A 21347-nucleotide genomic window follows, 5' to 3' on the forward strand; every position below is an offset into this window, starting at 1 on the left:
CCACGACGTCCCTGTCCTCTGAAGTCACCTCAGCAGCATCCCAGGACCTGGCTGACCAGGAGAACTAAATCCCGGAAACCTGGGTTAGCAGAGGCCGCCCCGAGGGCAGACGAGGTGGAGTTGGGAGGAAAATGACCAAGCCGCCGAGGCATCCCCGTTTGCTGCTGGGCCGCCTCCACCTCTGCTGCCGACCTCTTCCCCTGAGCTCACCACGCCCGCTCCCAGCAGCAGGGAGACTTCAAAGGTTTGAGTCCGGTGAACTTGGGGGAGCGGATGCCAACCCCAGGCAAGGCAGCTAGGGACATGGAAAAATATCCTCTGGCTCGCCAGTGGCACCCTATTCCCCGGTTGCCGCCGTCCGACCCCTTCCCCATACCGCATATCTCTACTTTGTCTGTCTGTCTGACTACCTGCCTGAATGCCTATATATTCGAGAATGGAAGAGGCTAGTCTACGTGTCTGTCTCTCGTTTTACCTAACGGAGGAGGAGCCGACGAGTATGTTTCTCTATTTGCCTGTCTGTCTGTCTGTCTGTCTGTCTGTCTGTCTGTCTGTCTATCTATCTATCTATCTATCTATCTATCTATCTATCTATCTATCTATCTATCTATCTATCTATCCAACTAGTGGAGGCATAGCCGAAGCCACGTGTGACTTTTTACCTGTGTGACTGTTGGAGGAGGAGGTTAGTTTGTATATCAACCTATCTACCTATTGGAGGAAGAGAAGGAGGCTAGTGTGTGTGTGTTTGTGTGTGTGTGTGTGTGTGTGTGTGTGTGTGTGTGTGTGTCTATGTATTTGTCTCTCTGTCTTTCTAATGGAGGATGGCTCTCAGTATTTGACTCACCTGGAGGGATGGCAATTGCCACCCTGTAGCAGCAGAGGGCGGCCCCATTGCAGGCTGAGGGGGACACTGGATGGAAATCCACAGGCTTGCCTGGGCCGCCCGTGCCTCCCGCTTCCGCCCTCTCTATAGCCGCCCGCGCCAAGCCCCAGCCTGACACCCGCCGCGCCCCACTGCACACCCGCCTCACGGGAGCCGGAAAACACAGAGATGTGCACCTCGAGTACCTAGGGTAGCAGAGATCAACCCTAGAACCATCCAACGGGGAGACCTGAGCAAATACAGGGGCTCGGTGGGGCAGCCCCGACTACTCACTGCAGCCCCTGATCCACACCGCGCCTGCCTCCGGGGCGGACGCTGACATGGAAACATGCATACGGTGAACCTGGGGCAGGAGAGGCCGCCCCCAGGCCAGGCCGATGTGGAGATGGGAGCAAACTGATCGGTTGATCAGAGGCAGTCCGCTCCCCACGACGTCCCTGTCCTCTGAAGTCACCTCACCATCATCCCAGGACCTGGCTGACTAGGAGACTTATATCCCGGAAACCTGGGGGTAGCAGAGGCCGCCCTGAGGCCTGGAGAGGGCGAGATGGGAGGAAAATGACCAAGCCGCCGAGGCATCCCCGTTTGCTGCTATGCCGCCTCCGCCTCTGCTGCCGACCTCTTCCCCTGACCTCACCACGCCCGCTTCCAGGAGCAGGGTGACTTTAAAGGTTTGAGTCCGGTGAACTTGGGGGAGCAGATGCCACCTCCAGGCAAGGCAGCTAGGGACATGGGAGAATATCCTCTAGCTCGACAGTGGCGCCCTATTCCCCAGTCGCTTCCGTCAAACCCCTTCCCCAGAACACCCATGTCTAGATTGTGTGTCGGTCTGACTACCAGCCTGCCTGCCTATATATTTGAGAATGGGAGGGGCTAGTCTACGTGTGTGACTGTCGTTTTACCTAACGGAGGAGCAGCCGACGAGTAGGTCTCTCTATTTGCCTGCCTAACTATCTATCTATCTATCTATCTGTCTATCTATCTATCTATCTATCTATCTATCTATCTATCTATCTATCTATCTATCTATCTATCTATGTTTCTATCTATCTATCAAGTGGAGTCATAGCAGGAGCCAAGTGTGACTTTTTACTTGTGTGTCTGTTGGAGGAGGAGGTTAGTTTGTCTATCTACCTATCTACCTATTGGAAGAGAAGGAGGAGGCGTGTGTGTGTGTGTTTGTGCATGTCTGTCTGTCTATGTTTCTGTCTCCCTCTATAATGGATGAGGAGGAGGAGGTTAGGATAGATGGCTGTGTCTAAATGGAGGAAGACGCTAGTGTGTCTGACTGTCTATTTATTTGTCTCTCTGTCTGTCTAATGGAGGAAGCCTCTCAGTATTCGACTCACCTGGAAGGATGTCAATTGCCACCCTGAAGCAACAGAGGGTGCCCCCATTGCAGTCTGAGGGGGACAATGGATGGGAACCCACAGGCTTGCCAGGGCAGACCGTGCCTCCCGCTTCTGCTCTTTCTATAGCCGCCCGCGCCAAGCCCCAGCCCGGCACCCGCCGCGCCCCACCGCACACCCGCTTCACGGGAGCCGGAAAACACAGAGATGTGCACCTCGAGTACCTAGGTAGGGTAGCCGAAACCAACCCTACGACCGGCCAAGGGGGAGATCGGAGCAAATACAGGGGCTCGGTGGGGCAGACCCGCCTCCTCACTGCAGCCCCTAATCACACCGGGACTGCCTGCGGGGCGCAGGCTCACATGGAAACATGGATACTGTGAACCCGGGGCAGGAGAGCCCGCCCCCCGGACAGGCCCTTGTGGAGATGGGAGCAAACTGATCGGCTCACCCGATGTAGTCCGCTCCCCTCAACGTGCCTGTACCCAGAGATCACCTCAGCTGCCTCCCAGGACCTGGCAGACAGGGAGAATTAAATCCCGCACACCTGGTGTAGCAGAGGCCACCCCGAGGCCAGGAGAGGGGGAGATGGTAGGAAAATGACCGACTCGCCGATGCATCCCCCTTAGCTGCTGAGCCGCCTCCATATCTGCCGATGACCTCTTCCCCTAGCCTTCCCATGCCTGCTCCCAGGAGCAGGCTAAGTTCAAAGGCTTGAGCCCAACGAATTTGGGGGAGCGGAGGCCGCCCTCAGGCAAGGCAGCTAGGGACAGGGGATATAATCCTATTACTCGCCAGTGGCACAACTCTCCCTGGACAACGCTTCTTAACCCGGTCCACAGAACGCACCCCACCTCTAGTGTGTCAGTCTGTCTGACTGCCTGCTTGACTGCCTGCCTATTGGAGGATGGGAGAGGCAAGCCTTTGTGTGTGCCCGTCTGTTTATCTAACGGAGGAGGAGGAGACTAGTATGTCTCTCTGCCTGCCTATCTAACTCTCTATCTATAGATCTATTTATCTACCTAACTATCTATCTATCTAAAGGAGGCAAACCTGTAGGCTAGTGTGCCGTTTTATTTGTCTGTGTATTGGAGGATTAGGTTAGTGTGTCTATCTACATAAATACCAATTTGAAGAACAGGAGGATGCTACCGTGTATGTGTGTGTGTGTGTGAGTGCGGGTCTGTGTATCAATGTACCTGAAAGTAAAGTGGGGGGATTCTACTGTATCTGTCTCTCAGTCAATGTGTGCATCTAACGGGAGGAGGAGTAAGCTAGTATGTCTGTCTCTCTGTCTCTGTATCACATATCTATATATGTACGTTTATCTAGTCGAGAAGAAGGAGGCTACAGTGTCTATCTGTCTGTCGGTCAGAGGAAGAGAAGACTAGTGTGTATGTCGGTCTGTGGGTCTATGATTGTGTCTGTATTATTATCTAATGGAGAAGAAGACGGATTCCAAAGTGTCTGGCAATCAGTCTGTCTCTCTACAGGAGAACATAGAGGCTAGTGTGTGTATCAGTCAATCTCAGTGACTATCTATCTAAAGGAGGAGGAGGAAGAGTCTATTACGTTTCTCTATCTATTATCTAATGGAGGAGGAGATTAGTGTGTCTCACTACCTAATTAATTGAGGAGAAGTAGGACGCCAGTGTGTGCATGTGTGTGTCTGTGGGTGTCTGCGTATGTATGTATGTGTCTCCCTCTATAATGCATGAGGAAGAGGAGGTTAGGATATATGGCTGTTTCTAAATGGAGGAAGAGGCTAGTGTGTCTGTCTGTCTATTTATTTGTCTCTCTGTGTGTCTAATGGAGGAAGAATCCCAGTATTCGTGCCACCTGGGGGGATGGCAATTGCCACCCTGAAGCAGCAGGGGGCGCCCCAACTACAGGCTGAGGGGAACACTGGCTAGAAACCCACAGGCTTGCCTGGGCAGCCCATGCCTCCCACTTCTGCCCTCTCTGTTTCCGCCACCGCCCCGCCCCAGTCCCGCCCCCGCCCCGCCCACAGGCCACCCCTGCCCGCCTCCCGGGAGCCGGGAAACGCAAAGATGTGCACCTCGTGTACCTAGGGTAGCAGAGATCAACCCTAGAACCGGCCAAGGGGGAGATCTGAGCAAATACAGGGGCTCGGTGGGGCAGCCCCGACTACTCACTGCAGCCCCTGATCGCACCGCGCCTGCCTCCGGGGCGGACGCTGACATGGAAACATGCATACGGTGAACCTGGGGCAGGACAGGCCGCCCCCAGGCCAGGCCGTTGTGGAGATGGGAGCAAACTGATCGGCTGATCAGAGGCAGTCCGCTCCCCACGACGTCCCTGTCCTCTGAAGTCACCTCAGCAGCATCCCAGGACCTGGCTGACCAGGAGAACTAAATCCCGGAAACCTGGGTTAGCAGAGGCCGCCCCGAGGGCAGACGAGGTGGAGTTGGGAGGAAAATGACCAAGCCGCCGAGGCATCCCCGTTTGCTGCTGGGCCGCCTCCACCTCTGCTGCCGACCTCTTCCCCTGAGCTCACCACGCCCGCTCCCAGCAGCAGGGAGACTTCAAAGGTTTGAGTCCGGTGAACTTGGGGGAGCGGATGCCAACCCCAGGCAAGGCAGCTAGGGACATGGAAAAATATCCTCTGGCTCGCCAGTGGCACCCTATTCCCCGGTTGCCGCCGTCCGACCCCTTCCCCATACCGCATATCTCTACTTTGTCTGTCTGTCTGACTACCTGCCTGAATGCCTATATATTCGAGAATGGAAGAGGCTAGTCTACGTGTCTGTCTCTCGTTTTACCTAACGGAGGAGGAGCCGACGAGTATGTTTCTCTATTTGCCTGTCTGTCTGTCTGTCTGTCTGTCTGTCTGTCTGTCTATCTATCTATCTATCTATCTATCTATCTATCTATCTATCTATCTATCTATCTATCCAACTAGTGGAGGCATAGCCGAAGCCACGTGTGACTTTTTACTTGTGTGACTGTTGGAGGAGGAGGTTAGTTTGTATATCAACCTATCTACCTATTGGAGGAAGAGAAGGAGGCTAGTGTGTGTGTGTTTGTGTGTGTGTGTGTGTGTGTGTGTGTGTGTGTGTGTCTATGTATTTGTCTCTCTGTCTTTCTAATGGAGGATGGCTCTCAGTATTTGACTCACCTGGAGGGATGGCAATTGCCACCCTGTAGCAGCAGAGGGCGGCCCCATTGCAGGCTGAGGGGGACACTGGATGGAAATCCACAGGCTTGCCTGGGCCGCCCGTGCCTCCCGCTTCCGCCCTCTCTATAGCCGCCCGCGCCAAGCCCCAGCCTGACACCCGCCGCGCCCCACTGCACACCCGCCTCACGGGAGCCGGAAAACACAGAGATGTGCACCTCGAGTACCTAGGGTAGCAGAGATCAACCCTAGAACCATCCAACGGGGAGACCTGAGCAAATACAGGGGCTCGGTGGGGCAGCCCCGACTACTCACTGCAGCCCCTGATCCATACCGCGCCTGCCTCCGGGGCGGACGCTGACATGGAAACATGCATACGGTGAACCTGGGGCAGGAGAGGCCGCCCCCAGGCCAGGCCGATGTGGAGATGGGAGCAAACTGATCGGTTGATCAGAGGCAGTCCGCTCCCCACGACGTCCCTGTCCTCTGAAGTCACCTCACCATCATCCCAGGACCTGGCTGACTAGGAGACTTATATCCCGGAAACCTGGGGGTAGCAGAGGCCGCCCTGAGGCCTGGAGAGGGCGAGATGGGAGGAAAATGACCAAGCCGCCGAGGCATCCCCGTTTGCTGCTATGCCGCCTCCGCCTCTGCTGCCGACCTCTTCCCCTGACCTCACCACGCCCGCTCCCAGCAGCAGGGTGACTTTAAAGGTTTGAGTCCGGTGAACTTGGGGGAGCGGATGCCACCTCCAGGCAAGGCAGCTAGGGACATGGGAGAATATCCTCTAGCTCGACAGTGGCGCCCTATTCCCCAGTCGCTTCCGTCAAACCCCTTCCCCAGAACACCCATGTCTAGATTGTGTGTCGGTCTGACTACCAGCCTGCCTGCCTATATATTTGAGAATGGGAGGGGCTAGTCTACGTGTGTGACTGTCGTTTTACCTAACGGAGGAGCAGCCGACGAGTAGGTCTCTCTATTTGCCTGCCTAACTATCTATCTATCTATCTATCTGTCTATCTATCTATCTATCTATGTTTCTATCTATCTATCAAGTGGAGTCATAGCAGGAGCCAAGTGTGACTTTTTACTTGTGTGTCTGTTGGAGGAGGAGGTTAGTTTGTCTATCTACCTATCTACCTATTGGAAGAGAAGGAGGAGGCGTGTGTGTGTGTGTTTGTGCATGTCTGTCTGTCTATGTTTCTGTCTCCCTCTATAATGGATGAGGAGGAGGAGGTTAGGATAGATGGCTGTGTCTAAATGGAGGAAGACGCTAGTGTGTCTGACTGTCTATTTATTTGTCTCTCTGTCTGTCTAATGGAGGAAGCCTCTCAGTATTCGACTCACCTGGAAGGATGTCAATTGCCACCCTGAAGCAACAGAGGGTGCCCCCATTGCAGTCTGAGGGGGACAATGGATGGGAACCCACAGGCTTGCCAGGGCAGACCGTGCCTCCCGCTTCTGCTCTTTCTATAGCCGCCCGCGCCAAGCCCCAGCCCGGCACCCGCCGCGCCCCACCGCACACCCGCTTCACGGGAGCCGGAAAACACAGAGATGTGCACCTCGAGTACCTAGGTAGGGTAGCCGAAACCAACCCTAGGACCGGCCAAGGGGGAGATCGGAGCAAATACAGGGGCTCGGTGGGGCAGACCCGCCTCCTCACTGCAGCCCCTAATCACACCGGGACTGCCTGCGGGGCTCAGGCTCACATGGAAACATGGATACTGTGAACCCGGGGCAGGAGAGCCCGCCCCCCGGACAGGCCCTTGTGGAGATGGGAGCAAACTGATCGGCTCACCCGATGTAGTCCGCTCCCCTCAACGTGCCTGTACCCAGAGATCACCTCAGCTGCCTCCCAGGACCTGGCAGACAGGGAGAATTAAATCCCGCACACCTGGTGTAGCAGAGGCCACCCCGAGGCCAGGAGAGGGGGAGATGGTAGGAAAATGACCGACTCGCCGATGCATCCCCCTTAGCTGCTGAGCCGCCTCCATATCTGCCGATGACCTCTTCCCCTAGCCTTCCCATGCCTGCTCCCAGGAGCAGGCTAAGTTCAAAGGCTTGAGCCCAACGAATTTGGGGGAGCGGAGGCCGCCCTCAGGCAAGGCAGCTAGGGACAGGGGATATAATCCTATTACTCGCCAGTGGCACAACTCTCCCTGGACAACGCTTCTTAACCCGGTCCACAGAACGCACCCCACCTCTAGTGTGTCAGTCTGTCTGACTGCCTGCTTGACTGCCTGCCTATTGGAGGATGGGAGAGGCAAGCCTTTGTGTGTGCCCGTCTGTTTATCTAACGGAGGAGGAGGAGACTAGTATGTCTCTCTGCCTGCCTATCTAACTCTCTATCTATAGATCTATTTATCTACCTAACTATCTATCTATCTAAAGGAGGCAAACCTGTAGGCTAGTGTGCCGTTTTATTTGTCTGTGTATTGGAGGATTAGGTTAGTGTGTCTATCTACATAAATACCAATTTGAAGAACAGGAGGATGCTACCGTGTATGTGTGTGTGTGTGTGAGTGCGGGTCTGTGTATCAATGTACCTGAAAGTAAAGTGGGGGGATTCTACTGTATCTGTCTCTCAGTCAATGTGTGCATCTAACGGGAGGAGGAGTAAGCTAGTATGTCTGTCTCTCTGTCTCTGTATCACATATCTATATATGTACGTTTATCTAGTCGAGAAGAAGGAGGCTACAGTGTCTATCTGTCTGTCGGTCAGAGGAAGAGAAGACTAGTGTGTATGTCGGTCTGTGGGTCTATGATTGTGTCTGTATTATTATCTAATGGAGAAGAAGACGGATTCCAAAGTGTCTGGCAATCAGTCTGTCTCTCTACAGGAGAACATAGAGGCTAGTGTGTGTATCAGTCAATCTCAGTGACTATCTATCTAAAGGAGGAGGAGGAAGAGTCTATTACGTTTCTCTATCTATTATCTAATGGAGGAGGAGATTAGTGTGTCTCACTACCTAATTAATTGAGGAGAAGTAGGACGCCAGTGTGTGCATGTGTGTGTCTGTGGGTGTCTGCGTATGTATGTATGTGTCTCCCTCTATAATGCATGAGGAAGAGGAGGTTAGGATATATGGCTGTTTCTAAATGGAGGAAGAGGCTAGTGTGTCTGTCTGTCTATTTATTTGTCTCTCTGTGTGTCTAATGGAGGAAGAATCCCAGTATTCGTGCCACCTGGGGGGATGGCAATTGCCACCCTGAAGCAGCAGGGGGCGCCCCAACTACAGGCTGAGGGGAACACTGGCTAGAAACCCACAGGCTTGCCTGGGCAGCCCATGCCTCCCACTTCTGCCCTCTCTGTTTCCGCCACCGCCCCGCCCCAGTCCCGCCCCCGCCCCGCCCACAGGCCACCCCTGCCCGCCTCCCGGGAGCCGGGAAACGCAAAGATGTGCACCTCGTGTACCTAGGGTAGCAGAGATCAACCCTAGAACCGGCCAAGGGGGAGATCTGAGCAAATACAGGGGCTCGGTGGGGCAGCCCCGACTACTCACTGCAGCCCCTGATCGCACCGCGCCTGCCTCCGGGGCGGACGCTGACATGGAAACATGCATACGGTGAACCTGGGGCAGGACAGGCCGCCCCCAGGCCAGGCCGTTGTGGAGATGGGAGCAAACTGATCGGCTGATCAGAGGCAGTCCGCTCCCCACGACGTCCCTGTCCTCTGAAGTCACCTCAGCAGCATCCCAGGACCTGGCTGACCAGGAGAACTAAATCCCGGAAACCTGGGTTAGCAGAGGCCGCCCCGAGGGCAGACGAGGTGGAGTTGGGAGGAAAATGACCAAGCCGCCGAGGCATCCCCGTTTGCTGCTGGGCCGCCTCCACCTCTGCTGCCGACCTCTTCCCCTGAGCTCACCACGCCCGCTCCCAGCAGCAGGGAGACTTCAAAGGTTTGAGTCCGGTGAACTTGGGGGAGCGGATGCCAACCCCAGGCAAGGCAGCTAGGGACATGGAAAAATATCCTCTGGCTCGCCAGTGGCACCCTATTCCCCGGTCGCCGCCGTCCGACCCCTTCCCCATACCGCATATCTCTACTTTGTCTGTCTGTCTGACTACCTGCCTGAATGCCTATATATTCGAGAATGGAAGAGGCTAGTCTACGTGTCTGTCTCTCGTTTTACCTAACGGAGGAGGAGCCGACGAGTATGTTTCTCTATTTGCCTGTCTGTCTGTCTGTCTGTCTGTCTGTCTGTCTGTCTATCTATCTATCTATCTATCTATCTATCTATCTATCTATCTATCTATCTATCTATCCAACTAGTGGAGGCATAGCCGAAGCCACGTGTGACTTTTTACTTGTGTGACTGTTGGAGGAGGAGGTTAGTTTGTATATCAACCTATCTACCTATTGGAGGAAGAGAAGGAGGCTAGTGTGTGTGTGTTTGTGTGTGTGTGTGTGTGTGTGTGTGTGTGTCTATGTATTTGTCTCTCTGTCTTTCTAATGGAGGATGGCTCTCAGTATTTGACTCACCTGGAGGGATGGCAATTGCCACCCTGTAGCAGCAGAGGGCGGCCCCATTGCAGGCTGAGGGGGACACTGGATGGAAATCCACAGGCTTGCCTGGGCCGCCCGTGCCTCCCGCTTCCGCCCTCTCTATAGCCGCCCGCGCCAAGCCCCAGCCTGACACCCGCCGCGCCCCACTGCACACCCGCCTCACGGGAGCCGGAAAACACAGAGATGTGCACCTCGAGTACCTAGGGTAGCAGAGATCAACCCTAGAACCATCCAACGGGGAGACCTGAGCAAATACAGGGGCTCGGTGGGGCAGCCCCGACTACTCACTGCAGCCCCTGATCCACACCGCGCCTGCCTCCGGGGCGGACGCTGACATGGAAACATGCATACGGTGAACCTGGGGCAGGAGAGGCCGCCCCCAGGCCAGGCCGATGTGGAGATGGGAGCAAACTGATCGGTTGATCAGAGGCAGTCCGCTCCCCACGACGTCCCTGTCCTCTGAAGTCACCTCACCATCATCCCAGGACCTGGCTGACTAGGAGACTTATATCCCGGAAACCTGGGGGTAGCAGAGGCCGCCCTGAGGCCTGGAGAGGGCGAGATGGGAGGAAAATGACCAAGCCGCCGAGGCATCCCCGTTTGCTGCTATGCCGCCTCCGCCTCTGCTGCCGACCTCTTCCCCTGACCTCACCACGCCCGCTCCCCGCAGCAGGGTGACTTTAAAGGTTTGAGTCCGGTGAACTTGGGGGAGCGGATGCCACCTCCAGGCAAGGCAGCTAGGGACATGGGAGAATATCCTCTAGCTCGACAGTGGCGCCCTATTCCCCAGTCGCTTCCGTCAAACCCCTTCCCCAGAACACCCATGTCTAGATTGTGTGTCGGTCTGACTACCAGCCTGCCTGCCTATATATTTGAGAATGGGAGGGGCTAGTCTACGTGTGTGACTGTCGTTTTACCTAACGGAGGAGCAGCCGACGAGTAGGTCTCTCTATTTGCCTGCCTATCTATCTATCTATCTATCTATCTATCTGTCTATCTATCTATCTATCTATCTATCTATCTATCTATCTATCTATCTATCTATCTATCTATCTATCTATCTATGTTTCTATCTATCTATCAAGTGGAGTCATAGCAGGAGCCAAGTGTGACTTTTTACTTGTGTGTCTGTTGGAGGAGGAGGTTAGTTTGTCTATCTACCTATCTACCTATTGGAAGAGAAGGAGGAGGCGTGTGTGTGTGTGTTTGTGCATGTCTGTCTGTCTATGTTTCTGTCTCCCTCTATAATGGATGAGGAGGAGGAGGTTAGGATAGATGGCTGTGTCTAAATGGAGGAAGACGCTAGTGTGTCTGACTGTCTATTTATTTGTCTCTCTGTCTGTCTAATGGAGGAAGCCTCTCAGTATTCGACTCACCTGGAAGGATGTCAATTGCCACCCTGAAGCAACAGAGGGTGCCCCCATTGCAGTCTGAGGGGGACAATGGATGGGAACCCACAGGCTTGCCAGGGCAGACCGTGCCTCCCGCTTCTGCTCTTTCTATAGCCGCCCGCGCCAAGCCCCAGCCCGGCACCCGCCGCGCCCCACCGCACACCCGCTTCACGGGAGCCGGAAAACACAGAGATGTGCACCTCGAGTACCTAGGTAGGGTAGCCGAAACCAACCCTACGACCGGCCAAGGGGGAGATCGGAGCAAATACAGGGGCTCGGTGGGGCAGACCCGCCTCCTCACTGCAGCCCCTAATCACACCGGGACTGCCTGCGGGGCGCAGGCTCACATGGAAACATGGATACTGTGAACCCGGGGCAGGAGAGCCCGCCCCCCGGACAGGCCCTTGTGGAGATGGGAGCAAACTGATCGGCTCACCCGATGTAGTCCGCTCCCCTCAACGTGCCTGTACCCAGAGATCACCTCAGCTGCCTCCCAGGACCTGGCAGACAGGGAGAATTAAATCCCGCACACCTGGTGTAGCAGAGGCCACCCCGAGGCCAGGAGAGGGGGAGATGGTAGGAAAATGACCGACTCGCCGATGCATCCCCCTTAGCTGCTGAGCCGCCTCCATATCTGCCGATGACCTCTTCCCCTAGCCTTCCCATGCCTGCTCCCAGGAGCAGGCTAAGTTCAAAGGCTTGAGCCCAACGAATTTGGGGGAGCGGAGGCCGCCCTCAGGCAAGGCAGCTAGGGACAGGGGATATAATCCTATTACTCGCCAGTGGCACAACTCTCCCTGGACAACGCTTCTTAACCCGGTCCACAGAACGCACCCCACCGCTAGTGTGTCAGTCTGTCTGACTGCCTGCTTGACTGCCTGCCTATTGGAGGATGGGAGAGGCAAGCCTTTGTGTGTGCCCGTCTGTTTATCTAACGGAGGAGGAGGAGACTAGTATGTCTCTCTGCCTGCCTATCTAACTCTCTATCTATAGATCTATTTATCTACCTAACTATCTATCTATCTAAAGGAGGCAAACCTGTAGGCTAGTGTGCCGTTTTATTTGTCTGTGTATTGGAGGATTAGGTTAGTGTGTCTATCTACATAAATACCAATTTGAAGAACAGGAGGATGCTACCGTGTATGTGTGTGTGTGTGTGAGTGCGGGTCTGTGTATCAATGTACCTGAAAGTAAAGTGGGGGGATTCTACTGTATCTGTCTCTCAGTCAATGTGTGCATCTAACGGGAGGAGGAGTAAGCTAGTATGTCTGTCTCTCTGTCTCTGTATCACATATGTATATATGTACGTTTATCTAGTCGAGAAGAAGGAGGCTACAGTGTCTATCTGTCTGTCGGTCAGAGGAAGAGAAGACTAGTGTGTATGTCGGTCTGTGGGTCTATGATTGTGTCTGTATTATTATCTAATGGAGAAGAAGACGGATTCCAAAGTGTCTGGCAATCAGTCTGTCTCTCTACAGGAGAACATAGAGGCTAGTGTGTGTATCAGTCAATCTCAGTGACTATCTATCTAAAGGAGGAGGAGGAAGAGTCTATTACGTTTCTCTATCTATTATCTAATGGAGGAGGAGATTAGTGTGTCTCACTACCTAATTAATTGAGGAGAAGTAGGACGCCAGTGTGTGCATGTGTGTGTCTGTGGGTGTCTGCGTATGTATGTATGTGTCTCCCTCTATAATGCATGAGGAAGAGGAGGTTAGGATATATGGCTGTTTCTAAATGGAGGAAGAGGCTAGTGTGTCTGTCTGTCTATTTATTTGTCTCTCTGTGTGTCTAATGGAGGAAGAATCCCAGTATTCGTGCCACCTGGGGGGATGGCAATTGCCACCCTGAAGCAGCAGGGGGCGCCCCAACTACAGGCTGAGGGGAACACTGGCTAGAAACCCACAGGCTTGCCTGGGCAGCCCATGCCTCCCACTTCTGCCCTCTCTGTTTCCGCCACCGCCCCGCCCCAGTCCCGCCCCCGCCCCGCCCACAGGCCACCCCTGCCCGCCTCCCGGGAGCCAGGAAACGCAAAGATGTGCACCTCGTGTACCTAGGGTAGCAGAGATCAACCCTAGAACCGGCCAAGGGGGAGATCTGAGCAAATACAGGGGCTCGGTGGGGCAGCCCCGACTACTCACTGCAGCCCCTGATCGCACCGCGCCTGCCTCCGGGGCGGACGCTGACATGGAAACATGCATACGGTGAACCTGGGGCAGGACAGGCCGCCCCCAGGCCAGGCCGTTGTGGAGATGGGAGCAAACTGATCGGCTGATCAGAGGCAGTCCGCTCCCCACGACGTCCCTGTCCTCTGAAGTCACCTCAGCAGCATCCCAGGACCTGGCTGACCAGGAGAACTAAATCCCGGAAACCTGGGTTAGCAGAGGCCGCCCCGAGGGCAGACGAGGTGGAGTTGGGAGGAAAATGACCAAGCCGCCGAGGCATCCCCGTTTGCTGCTGGGCCGCCTCCACCTCTGCTGCCGACCTCTTCCCCTGAGCTCACCACGCCCGCTCCCAGCAGCAGGGAGACTTCAAAGGTTTGAGTCCGGTGAACTTGGGGGAGCGGATGCCAACCCCAGGCAAGGCAGCTAGGGACATGGAAAAATATCCTCTGGCTCGCCAGTGGCACCCTATTCCCCGGTCGCCGCCGTCCGACCCCTTCCCCATACCGCATATCTCTACTTTGTCTGTCTGTCTGACTACCTGCCTGAATGCCTATATATTCGAGAATGGAAGAGGCTAGTCTACGTGTCTGTCTCTCGTTTTACCTAACGGAGGAGGAGCCGACGAGTATGTTTCTCTATTTGCCTGTCTGTCTGTCTGTCTGTCTGTCTGTCTGTCTGTCTGTCTATCTATCTATCTATCCAACTAGTGGAGGCATAGCCGAAGCCACGTGTGACTTTTTACCTGTGTGACTGTTGGAGGAGGAGGTTAGTTTGTATATCAACCTATCTACCTATTGGAGGAAGAGAAGGAGGCTAGTGTGTGTGTGTTTGTGTGTGTGTGTGTGTGTGTGTGTGTCTATGTATTTGTCTCTCTGTCTTTCTAATGGAGGATGGCTCTCAGTATTTGACTCACCTGGAGGGATGGCAATTGCCACCCTGTAGCAGCAGAGGGCGGCCCCATTGCAGGCTGAGGGGGACACTGGATGGAAATCCACAGGCTTGCCTGGGCCGCCCGTGCCTCCCGCTTCCGCCCTCTCTATAGCCGCCCGCGCCAAGCCCCAGCCTGACACCCGCCGCGCCCCACTGCACACCCGCCTCACGGGAGCCGGAAAACACAGAGATGTGCACCTCGAGTACCTAGGGTAGCAGAGATCAACCCTAGAACCATCCAACGGGGAGACCTGAGCAAATACAGGGGCTCGGTGGGGCAGCCCCGACTACTCACTGCAGCCCCTGATCCACACCGCGCCTGCCTCCGGGGCGGACGCTGACATGGAAACATGCATACGGTGAACCTGGGGCAGGAGAGGCCGCCCCCAGGCCAGGCCGATGTGGAGATGGGAGCAAACTGATCGGTTGATCAGAGGCAGTCCGCTCCCCACGACGTCCCTGTCCTCTGAAGTCACCTCACCATCATCCCAGGACCTGGCTGACTAGGAGACTTATATCCCGGAAACCTGGGGGTAGCAGAGGCCGCCCTGAGGCCTGGAGAGGGCGAGATGGGAGGAAAATGACCAAGCCGCCGAGGCATCCCCGTTTGCTGCTATGCCGCCTCCGCCTCTGCTGCCGACCTCTTCCCCTGACCTCACCACGCCCGCTCCCCGCAGCAGGGTGACTTTAAAGGTTTGAGTCCGGTGAACTTGGGGGAGCGGATGCCACCTCCAGGCAAGGCAGCTAGGGACATGGGAGAATATCCTCTAGCTCGACAGTGGCGCCCTATTCCCCAGTCGCTTCCGTCAAACCCCTTCCCCAGAACACCCATGTCTAGATTGTGTGTCGGTCTGACTACCAGCCTGCCTGCCTATATATTTGAGAATGGGAGGGGCTAGTCTACGTGTGTGACTGTCGTTTTACCTAACGGAGGAGCAGCCGACGAGTAGGTCTCTCTATTTGCCTGCCTATCTATCTATCTATCTATCAATCTATCTGTCTATCTATCTATCTATCTATCTATCTATCTATCTATCTATCTATCTATCTATCTATGTTTCTATCTATCTATCAAGTGGAGTCATAGCAGGAGCCAAGTGTGACTTTTTACTTGTGTGTCTGTTGGAGGAGGAGGTTAGTTTGTCTATCTACCTATCTACCTATTGGAAGAGAAGGAGGAGGCGTGTGTGTGTGTGTTTGTGCATGTCTGTCTGTCTATGTTTCTGTCTCCCTCTATAATGGATGAGGAGGAGGAGGTTAGGATAGATGGCTGTGTCTAAATGGAGGAAGACGCTAGTGTGTCTGACTGTCTATTTATTTGTCTCTCTGTCTGTCTAATGGAGGAAGCCTCTCAGTATTCGACTCACCTGGAAGGATGTCAATTGCCACCCTGAAGCAACAGAGGGTGCCCCCATTGCAGTCTGAGGGGGACAATGGATGGGAACCCACAGGCTTGCCAGGGCAGACCGTGCCTCCCGCTTCTGCTCTTTCTATAGCCGCCCGCGCCAAGCCCCAGCCCGGCACCCGCCGCGCCCCACCGCACACCCGCTTCACGGGAGCCGGAAAACACAGAGATGTGCACCTCGAGTACCTAGGTAGGGTAGCCGAAACCAACCCTAGGACCGGCCAAGGGGGAGATCGGAGCAAATACAGGGGCTCGGTGGGGCAGACCCGCCTCCTCACTGCAGCCCCTAATCACACCGGGACTGCCTGCGGGGCGCAGGCTCACATGGAAACATGGATACTGTGAACCCGGGGCAGGAGAGCCCGCCCCCCGGACAGGCCCTTGTGGAGATGGGAGCAAACTGATCGGCTCACCCGATGTAGTCCGCTCCCCTCAACGTGCCTGTACCCAGAGATCACCTCAGCTGCCTCCCAGGACCTGGCAGACAGGGAGAATTAAATCCCGCACACCTGGTGTAGCAGAGGCCACCCCGAGGCCAGGAGAGGGGGAGATGGTAGGAAAATGACCGACTCGCCGATGCATCCCCCTTAGCTGCTGAGCCGCCTCCATATCTGCCGATGACCTCTTCCCCTAGCCTTCCCATGCCTGCTCCCAGGAGCAGGCTAAGTTCAAAGGCTTGAGCCCAACGAATTTGGGGGAGCGGAGGCCGCCCTCAGGCAAGGCAGCTAGGGACAGGGGATATAATCCTATTACTCGCCAGTGGCACAACTCTCCCTGGACAACGCTTCTTAACCCGGTCCACAGAACGCACCCCACCTCTAGTGTGTCAGTCTGTCTGACTGCCTGCTTGACTGCCTGCCTATTGGAGGATGGGAGAGGCAAGCCTTTGTGTGTGCCCGTCTGTTTATCTAACGGAGGAGGAGGAGACTAGTATGTCTCTCTGCCTGCCTATCTAACTCTCTATCTATAGATCTATTTATCTACCTAACTATCTATCTATCTAAAGGAGGCAAACCTGTAGGCTAGTGTGCCGTTTTATTTGTCTGTGTATTGGAGGATTAGGTTAGTGTGTCTATCTACATAAATACCAATTTGAAGAACAGGAGGATGCTACCGTGTATGTGTGTGTGTGTGTGTGTGTGTGTGTGTGTGTGTGTGTGTGTGTGAGTGCGGGTCTGTGTATCAATGTACCTGAAAGTAAAGTGGGGGGATTCTACTGTATCTGTCTCTCAGTCAATGTGTGCATCTAACGGGAGGAGGAGTAAGCTAGTATGTCTGTCTCTCTGTCTATGTATCACATATGTATATATGTACGTTTATCTAGTCGAGAAGAAGGAGGCTACAGTGTCTATCTGTCTGTCGGTCAGAGGAAGAGAAGACTAGTGTGTATGTCGGTCTGTGGGTCTATGATTGTGTCTGTATTATTATCTAATGGAGAAGAAGAAGGATTCCAAAGTGTCTGGCAATCAGTCTGTCTCTCTACAGGAGAACATAGAGGCTAGTGTGTGTATCAGTCAATCTCAGTGACTATCTATCTAAAGGAGGAGGAGGAAGAGTCTATTACGTTTCTCTATCTATTATCTAATGGAGGAGGAGATTAGTGTGTCTCACTACCTAATTAATTGAGGAGAAGTAGGACGCCAGTGTGTGCATGTGTGTGTCTGTGGGTGTCTGCGTATGTATGTATGTGTCTCCCTCTATAATGCATGAGGAAGAGGAGGTTAGGATATATGGCTGTTTCTAAATGGAGGAAGAGGCTAGTGTGTCTGTCTGTCTATTTATTTGTCTCTCTGTGTGTCTAATGGAGGAAGAATCCCAGTATTCGTGCCACCTGGGGGGATGGCAATTGCCACCCTGAAGCAGCAGGGGGCGCCCCAACTACAGGCTGAGGGGAACACTGGCTAGAAACCCACAGGCTTGCCTGGGCAGCCCATGCCTCCCACTTCTGCCCTCTCTGTTTCCGCCACCGCCCCGCCCCAGTCCCGCCCCCGCCCCGCCCACAGGCCACCCCTGCCCGCCTCCCGGGAGCCGGGAAACGCAAAGATGTGCACCTCGTGTACCTAGGGTAGCAGAGATCAACCCTAGAACCGGCCAAGGGGGAGATCTGAGCAAATACAGGGGCTCGGTGGGGCAGCCCCGACTACTCACTGCAGCCCCTGATCGCACCGCGCCTGCCTCCGGGGCGGACGCTGACATGGAAACATGCATACGGTGAACCTGGGGCAGGACAGGCCGCCCCCAGGCCAGGCCGTTGTGGAGATGGGAGCAAACTGATCGGCTGATCAGAGGCAGTCCGCTCCCCACGACGTCCCTGTCCTCTGAAGTCACCTCAGCAGCATCCCAGGACCTGGCTGACCAGGAGAACTAAATCCCGGAAACCTGGGTTAGCAGAGGCCGCCCCGAGGGCAGACGAGGTGGAGTTGGGAGGAAAATGACCAAGCCGCCGAGGCATCCCCGTTTGCTGCTGGGCCGCCTCCACCTCTGCTGCCGACCTCTTCCCCTGAGCTCACCACGCCCGCTCCCAGCAGCAGGGAGACTTCAAAGGTTTGAGTCCGGTGAACTTGGGGGAGCGGATGCCAACCCCAGGCAAGGCAGCTAGGGACATGGAAAAATATCCTCTGGCTCGCCAGTGGCACCCTATTCCCCGGTCGCCGCCGTCCGACCCCTTCCCCATACCGCATATCTCTACTTTGTCTGTCTGTCTGACTACCTGCCTGAATGCCTATATATTCGAGAATGGAAGAGGCTAGTCTACGTGTCTGTCTCTCGTTTTACCTAACGGAGGAGGAGCCGACGAGTATGTTTCTCTATTTGCCTGTCTGTCTGTCTGTCTGTCTGTCTGTCTGTCTGTCTGTCTATCTATCTATCTATCTATCTATCTATCTATCTATCTATCTATCCAACTAGTGGAGGCATAGCCGAAGCCACGTGTGACTTTTTACTTGTGTGACTGTTGGAGGAGGAGGTTAGTTTGTATATCAACCTATCTACCTATTGGAGGAAGAGAAGGAGGCTAGTGTGTGTGTGTTTGTGTGTGTGTGTGTGTGTGTGTGTGTGTGTGTGTGTGTGTGTGTGTCTATGTATTTGTCTCTCTGTCTTTCTAATGGAGGATGGCTCTCAGTATTTGACTCACCTGGAGGGATGGCAATTGCCACCCTGTAGCAGCAGAGGGCGGCCCCATTGCAGGCTGAGGGGGACACTGGATGGAAATCCACAGGCTTGCCTGGGCCGCCCGTGCCTCCCGCTTCCGCCCTCTCTATAGCCGCCCGCGCCAAGCCCCAGCCTGACACCCGCCGCGCCCCACTGCACACCCGCCTCACGGGAGCCGGAAAACACAGAGATGTGCACCTCGAGTACCTAGGGTAGCAGAGATCAACCCTAGAACCATCCAACGGGGAGACCTGAGCAAATACAGGGGCTCGGTGGGGCAGCCCCGACTACTCACTGCAGCCCCTGATCGCACCGCGCCTGCCTCCGGGGCGGACGCTGACATGGAAACATGCATACGGTGAACCTGGGGCAGGAGAGGCCGCCCCCAGGCCAGGCCGATGTGGAGATGGGAGCAAACTGATCGGTTGATCAGAGGCAGTCCGCTCCCCACGACGTCCCTGTCCTCTGAAGTCACCTCACCATCATCCCAGGACCTGGCTGACTAGGAGACTTATATCCCGGAAACCTGGGGGTAGCAGAGGCCGCCCTGAGGCCTGGAGAGGGCGAGATGGGAGGAAAATGACCAAGCCGCCGAGGCATCCCCGTTTGCTGCTATGCCGCCTCCGCCTCTGCTGCCGACCTCTTCCCCTGACCTCACCACGCCCGCTCCCCGCAGCAGGGTGACTTTAAAGGTTTGAGTCCGGTGAACTTGGGGGAGCGGATGCCACCTCCAGGCAAGGCAGCTAGGGACATGGGAGAATATCCTCTAGCTCGACAGTGGCGCCCTATTCCCCAGTCGCTTCCGTCAAACCCCTTCCCCAGAACACCCATGTCTAGATTGTGTGTCGGTCTGACTACCAGCCTGCCTGCCTATATATTTGAGAATGGGAGGGGCTAGTCTACGTGTGTGACTGTCGTTTTACCTAACGGAGGAGCAGCCGACGAGTAGGTCTCTCTATTTGCCTGCCTAACTATCTATCTATCTATCTATCTGTCTATCTATCTATCTATCTATGTTTCTATCTATCTATCAAGTGGAGTCATAGCAGGAGCCAAGTGTGACTTTTTACTTGTGTGTCTGTTGGAGGAGGAGGTTAGTTTGTCTATCTACCTATCTACCTATTGGAAGAGAAGGAGGAGGCGTGTGTGTGTGTGTTTGTGCATGTCTGTCTGTCTATGTTTCTGTCTCCCTCTATAATGGATGAGGAGGAGGAGGTTAGGATAGATGGCTGTGTCTAAATGGAGGAAGACGCAAGCGTGTCTGACTGTCTATTTATTTGTCTCTCTGTCTGTCTAATGGAGGAAGCCTCTCAGTATTCGACTCACCTGGAAGGATGTCAATTGCCACCCTGAAGCAACAGAGGGTGCCCCCATTGCAGTCTGAGGGGGACAATGGATGGGAACCCACAGGCTTGCCAGGGCAGACCGTGCCTCCCGCTTCTGCTCTTTCTATAGCCGCCCGCGCCAAGCCCCAGCCCGGCACCCGCCGCGCCCCACCGCACACCCGCTTCACGGGAGCCGGAAAACACAGAGATGTGCACCTCGAGTACCTAGGTAGGGTAGCCGAAACCAACCCTAGGACCGGCCAAGGGGGAGATCGGAGCAAATACAGGGGCTCGGTGGGGCAGACCCGCCTCCTCACTGCAGCCCCTAATCACACCGGGACTGCCTGCGGGGCGCAGGCTCACATGGAAACATGGATACTGTGAACCCGGGGCAGGAGAGCCCGCCCCCCGGACAGGCCCTTGTGGAGATGGGAGCAAACTGATCGGCTCACCCGATGTAGTCCGCTCCCCTCAACGTGCCTGTACCCAGAGATCACCTCAGCTGCCTCCCAGGACCTGGCAGACAGGGAGAATTAAATCCCGCACACCTGGTGTAGCAGAGGCCACCCCGAGGCCAGGACAGGGGGAGATGGTAGGAAAATGACCGACTCGCCGATGCATCCCCCTTAGCTGCTGAGCCGCCTCCATATCTGCCGATGACCTCTTCCCCTAGCCTTCCCATGCCTGCTCCCAGGAGCAGGCTAAGTTCAAAGGCTTGAGCCCAACGAATTTGGGGGAGCGGAGGCCGCCCTCAGGCAAGGCAGCTAGGGACAGGGGATATAATCCTATTACTCGCCAGTGGCACAACTCTCCCTGGACAACGCTTCTTAACCCGGTCCACAGAACGCACCCCACCTCTAGTGTGTCAGTCTGTCTGACTGCCTGCTTGACTGCCTGCCTATTGGAGGATGGGAGAGGCAAGCCTTTGTGTGTGCCCGTCTGTTTATCTAACGGAGGAGGAGGAGACTAGTATGTCTCTCTGCCTGCCTATCTAACTCTCTATCTATAGATCTATTTATCTACCTAACTATCTATCTATCTAAAGGAGGCAAACCTGTAGGCTAGTGTGCCGTTTTATTTGTCTGTGTATTGGAGGATTAGGTTAG

The sequence above is a fragment of the Vicugna pacos genome, chromosome 7 (genome assembly GCF_048564905.1).
Source record: "Vicugna pacos chromosome 7, VicPac4, whole genome shotgun sequence".
In the NCBI taxonomy this organism is placed as follows: Eukaryota; Metazoa; Chordata; class Mammalia; order Artiodactyla; family Camelidae; genus Vicugna; species Vicugna pacos.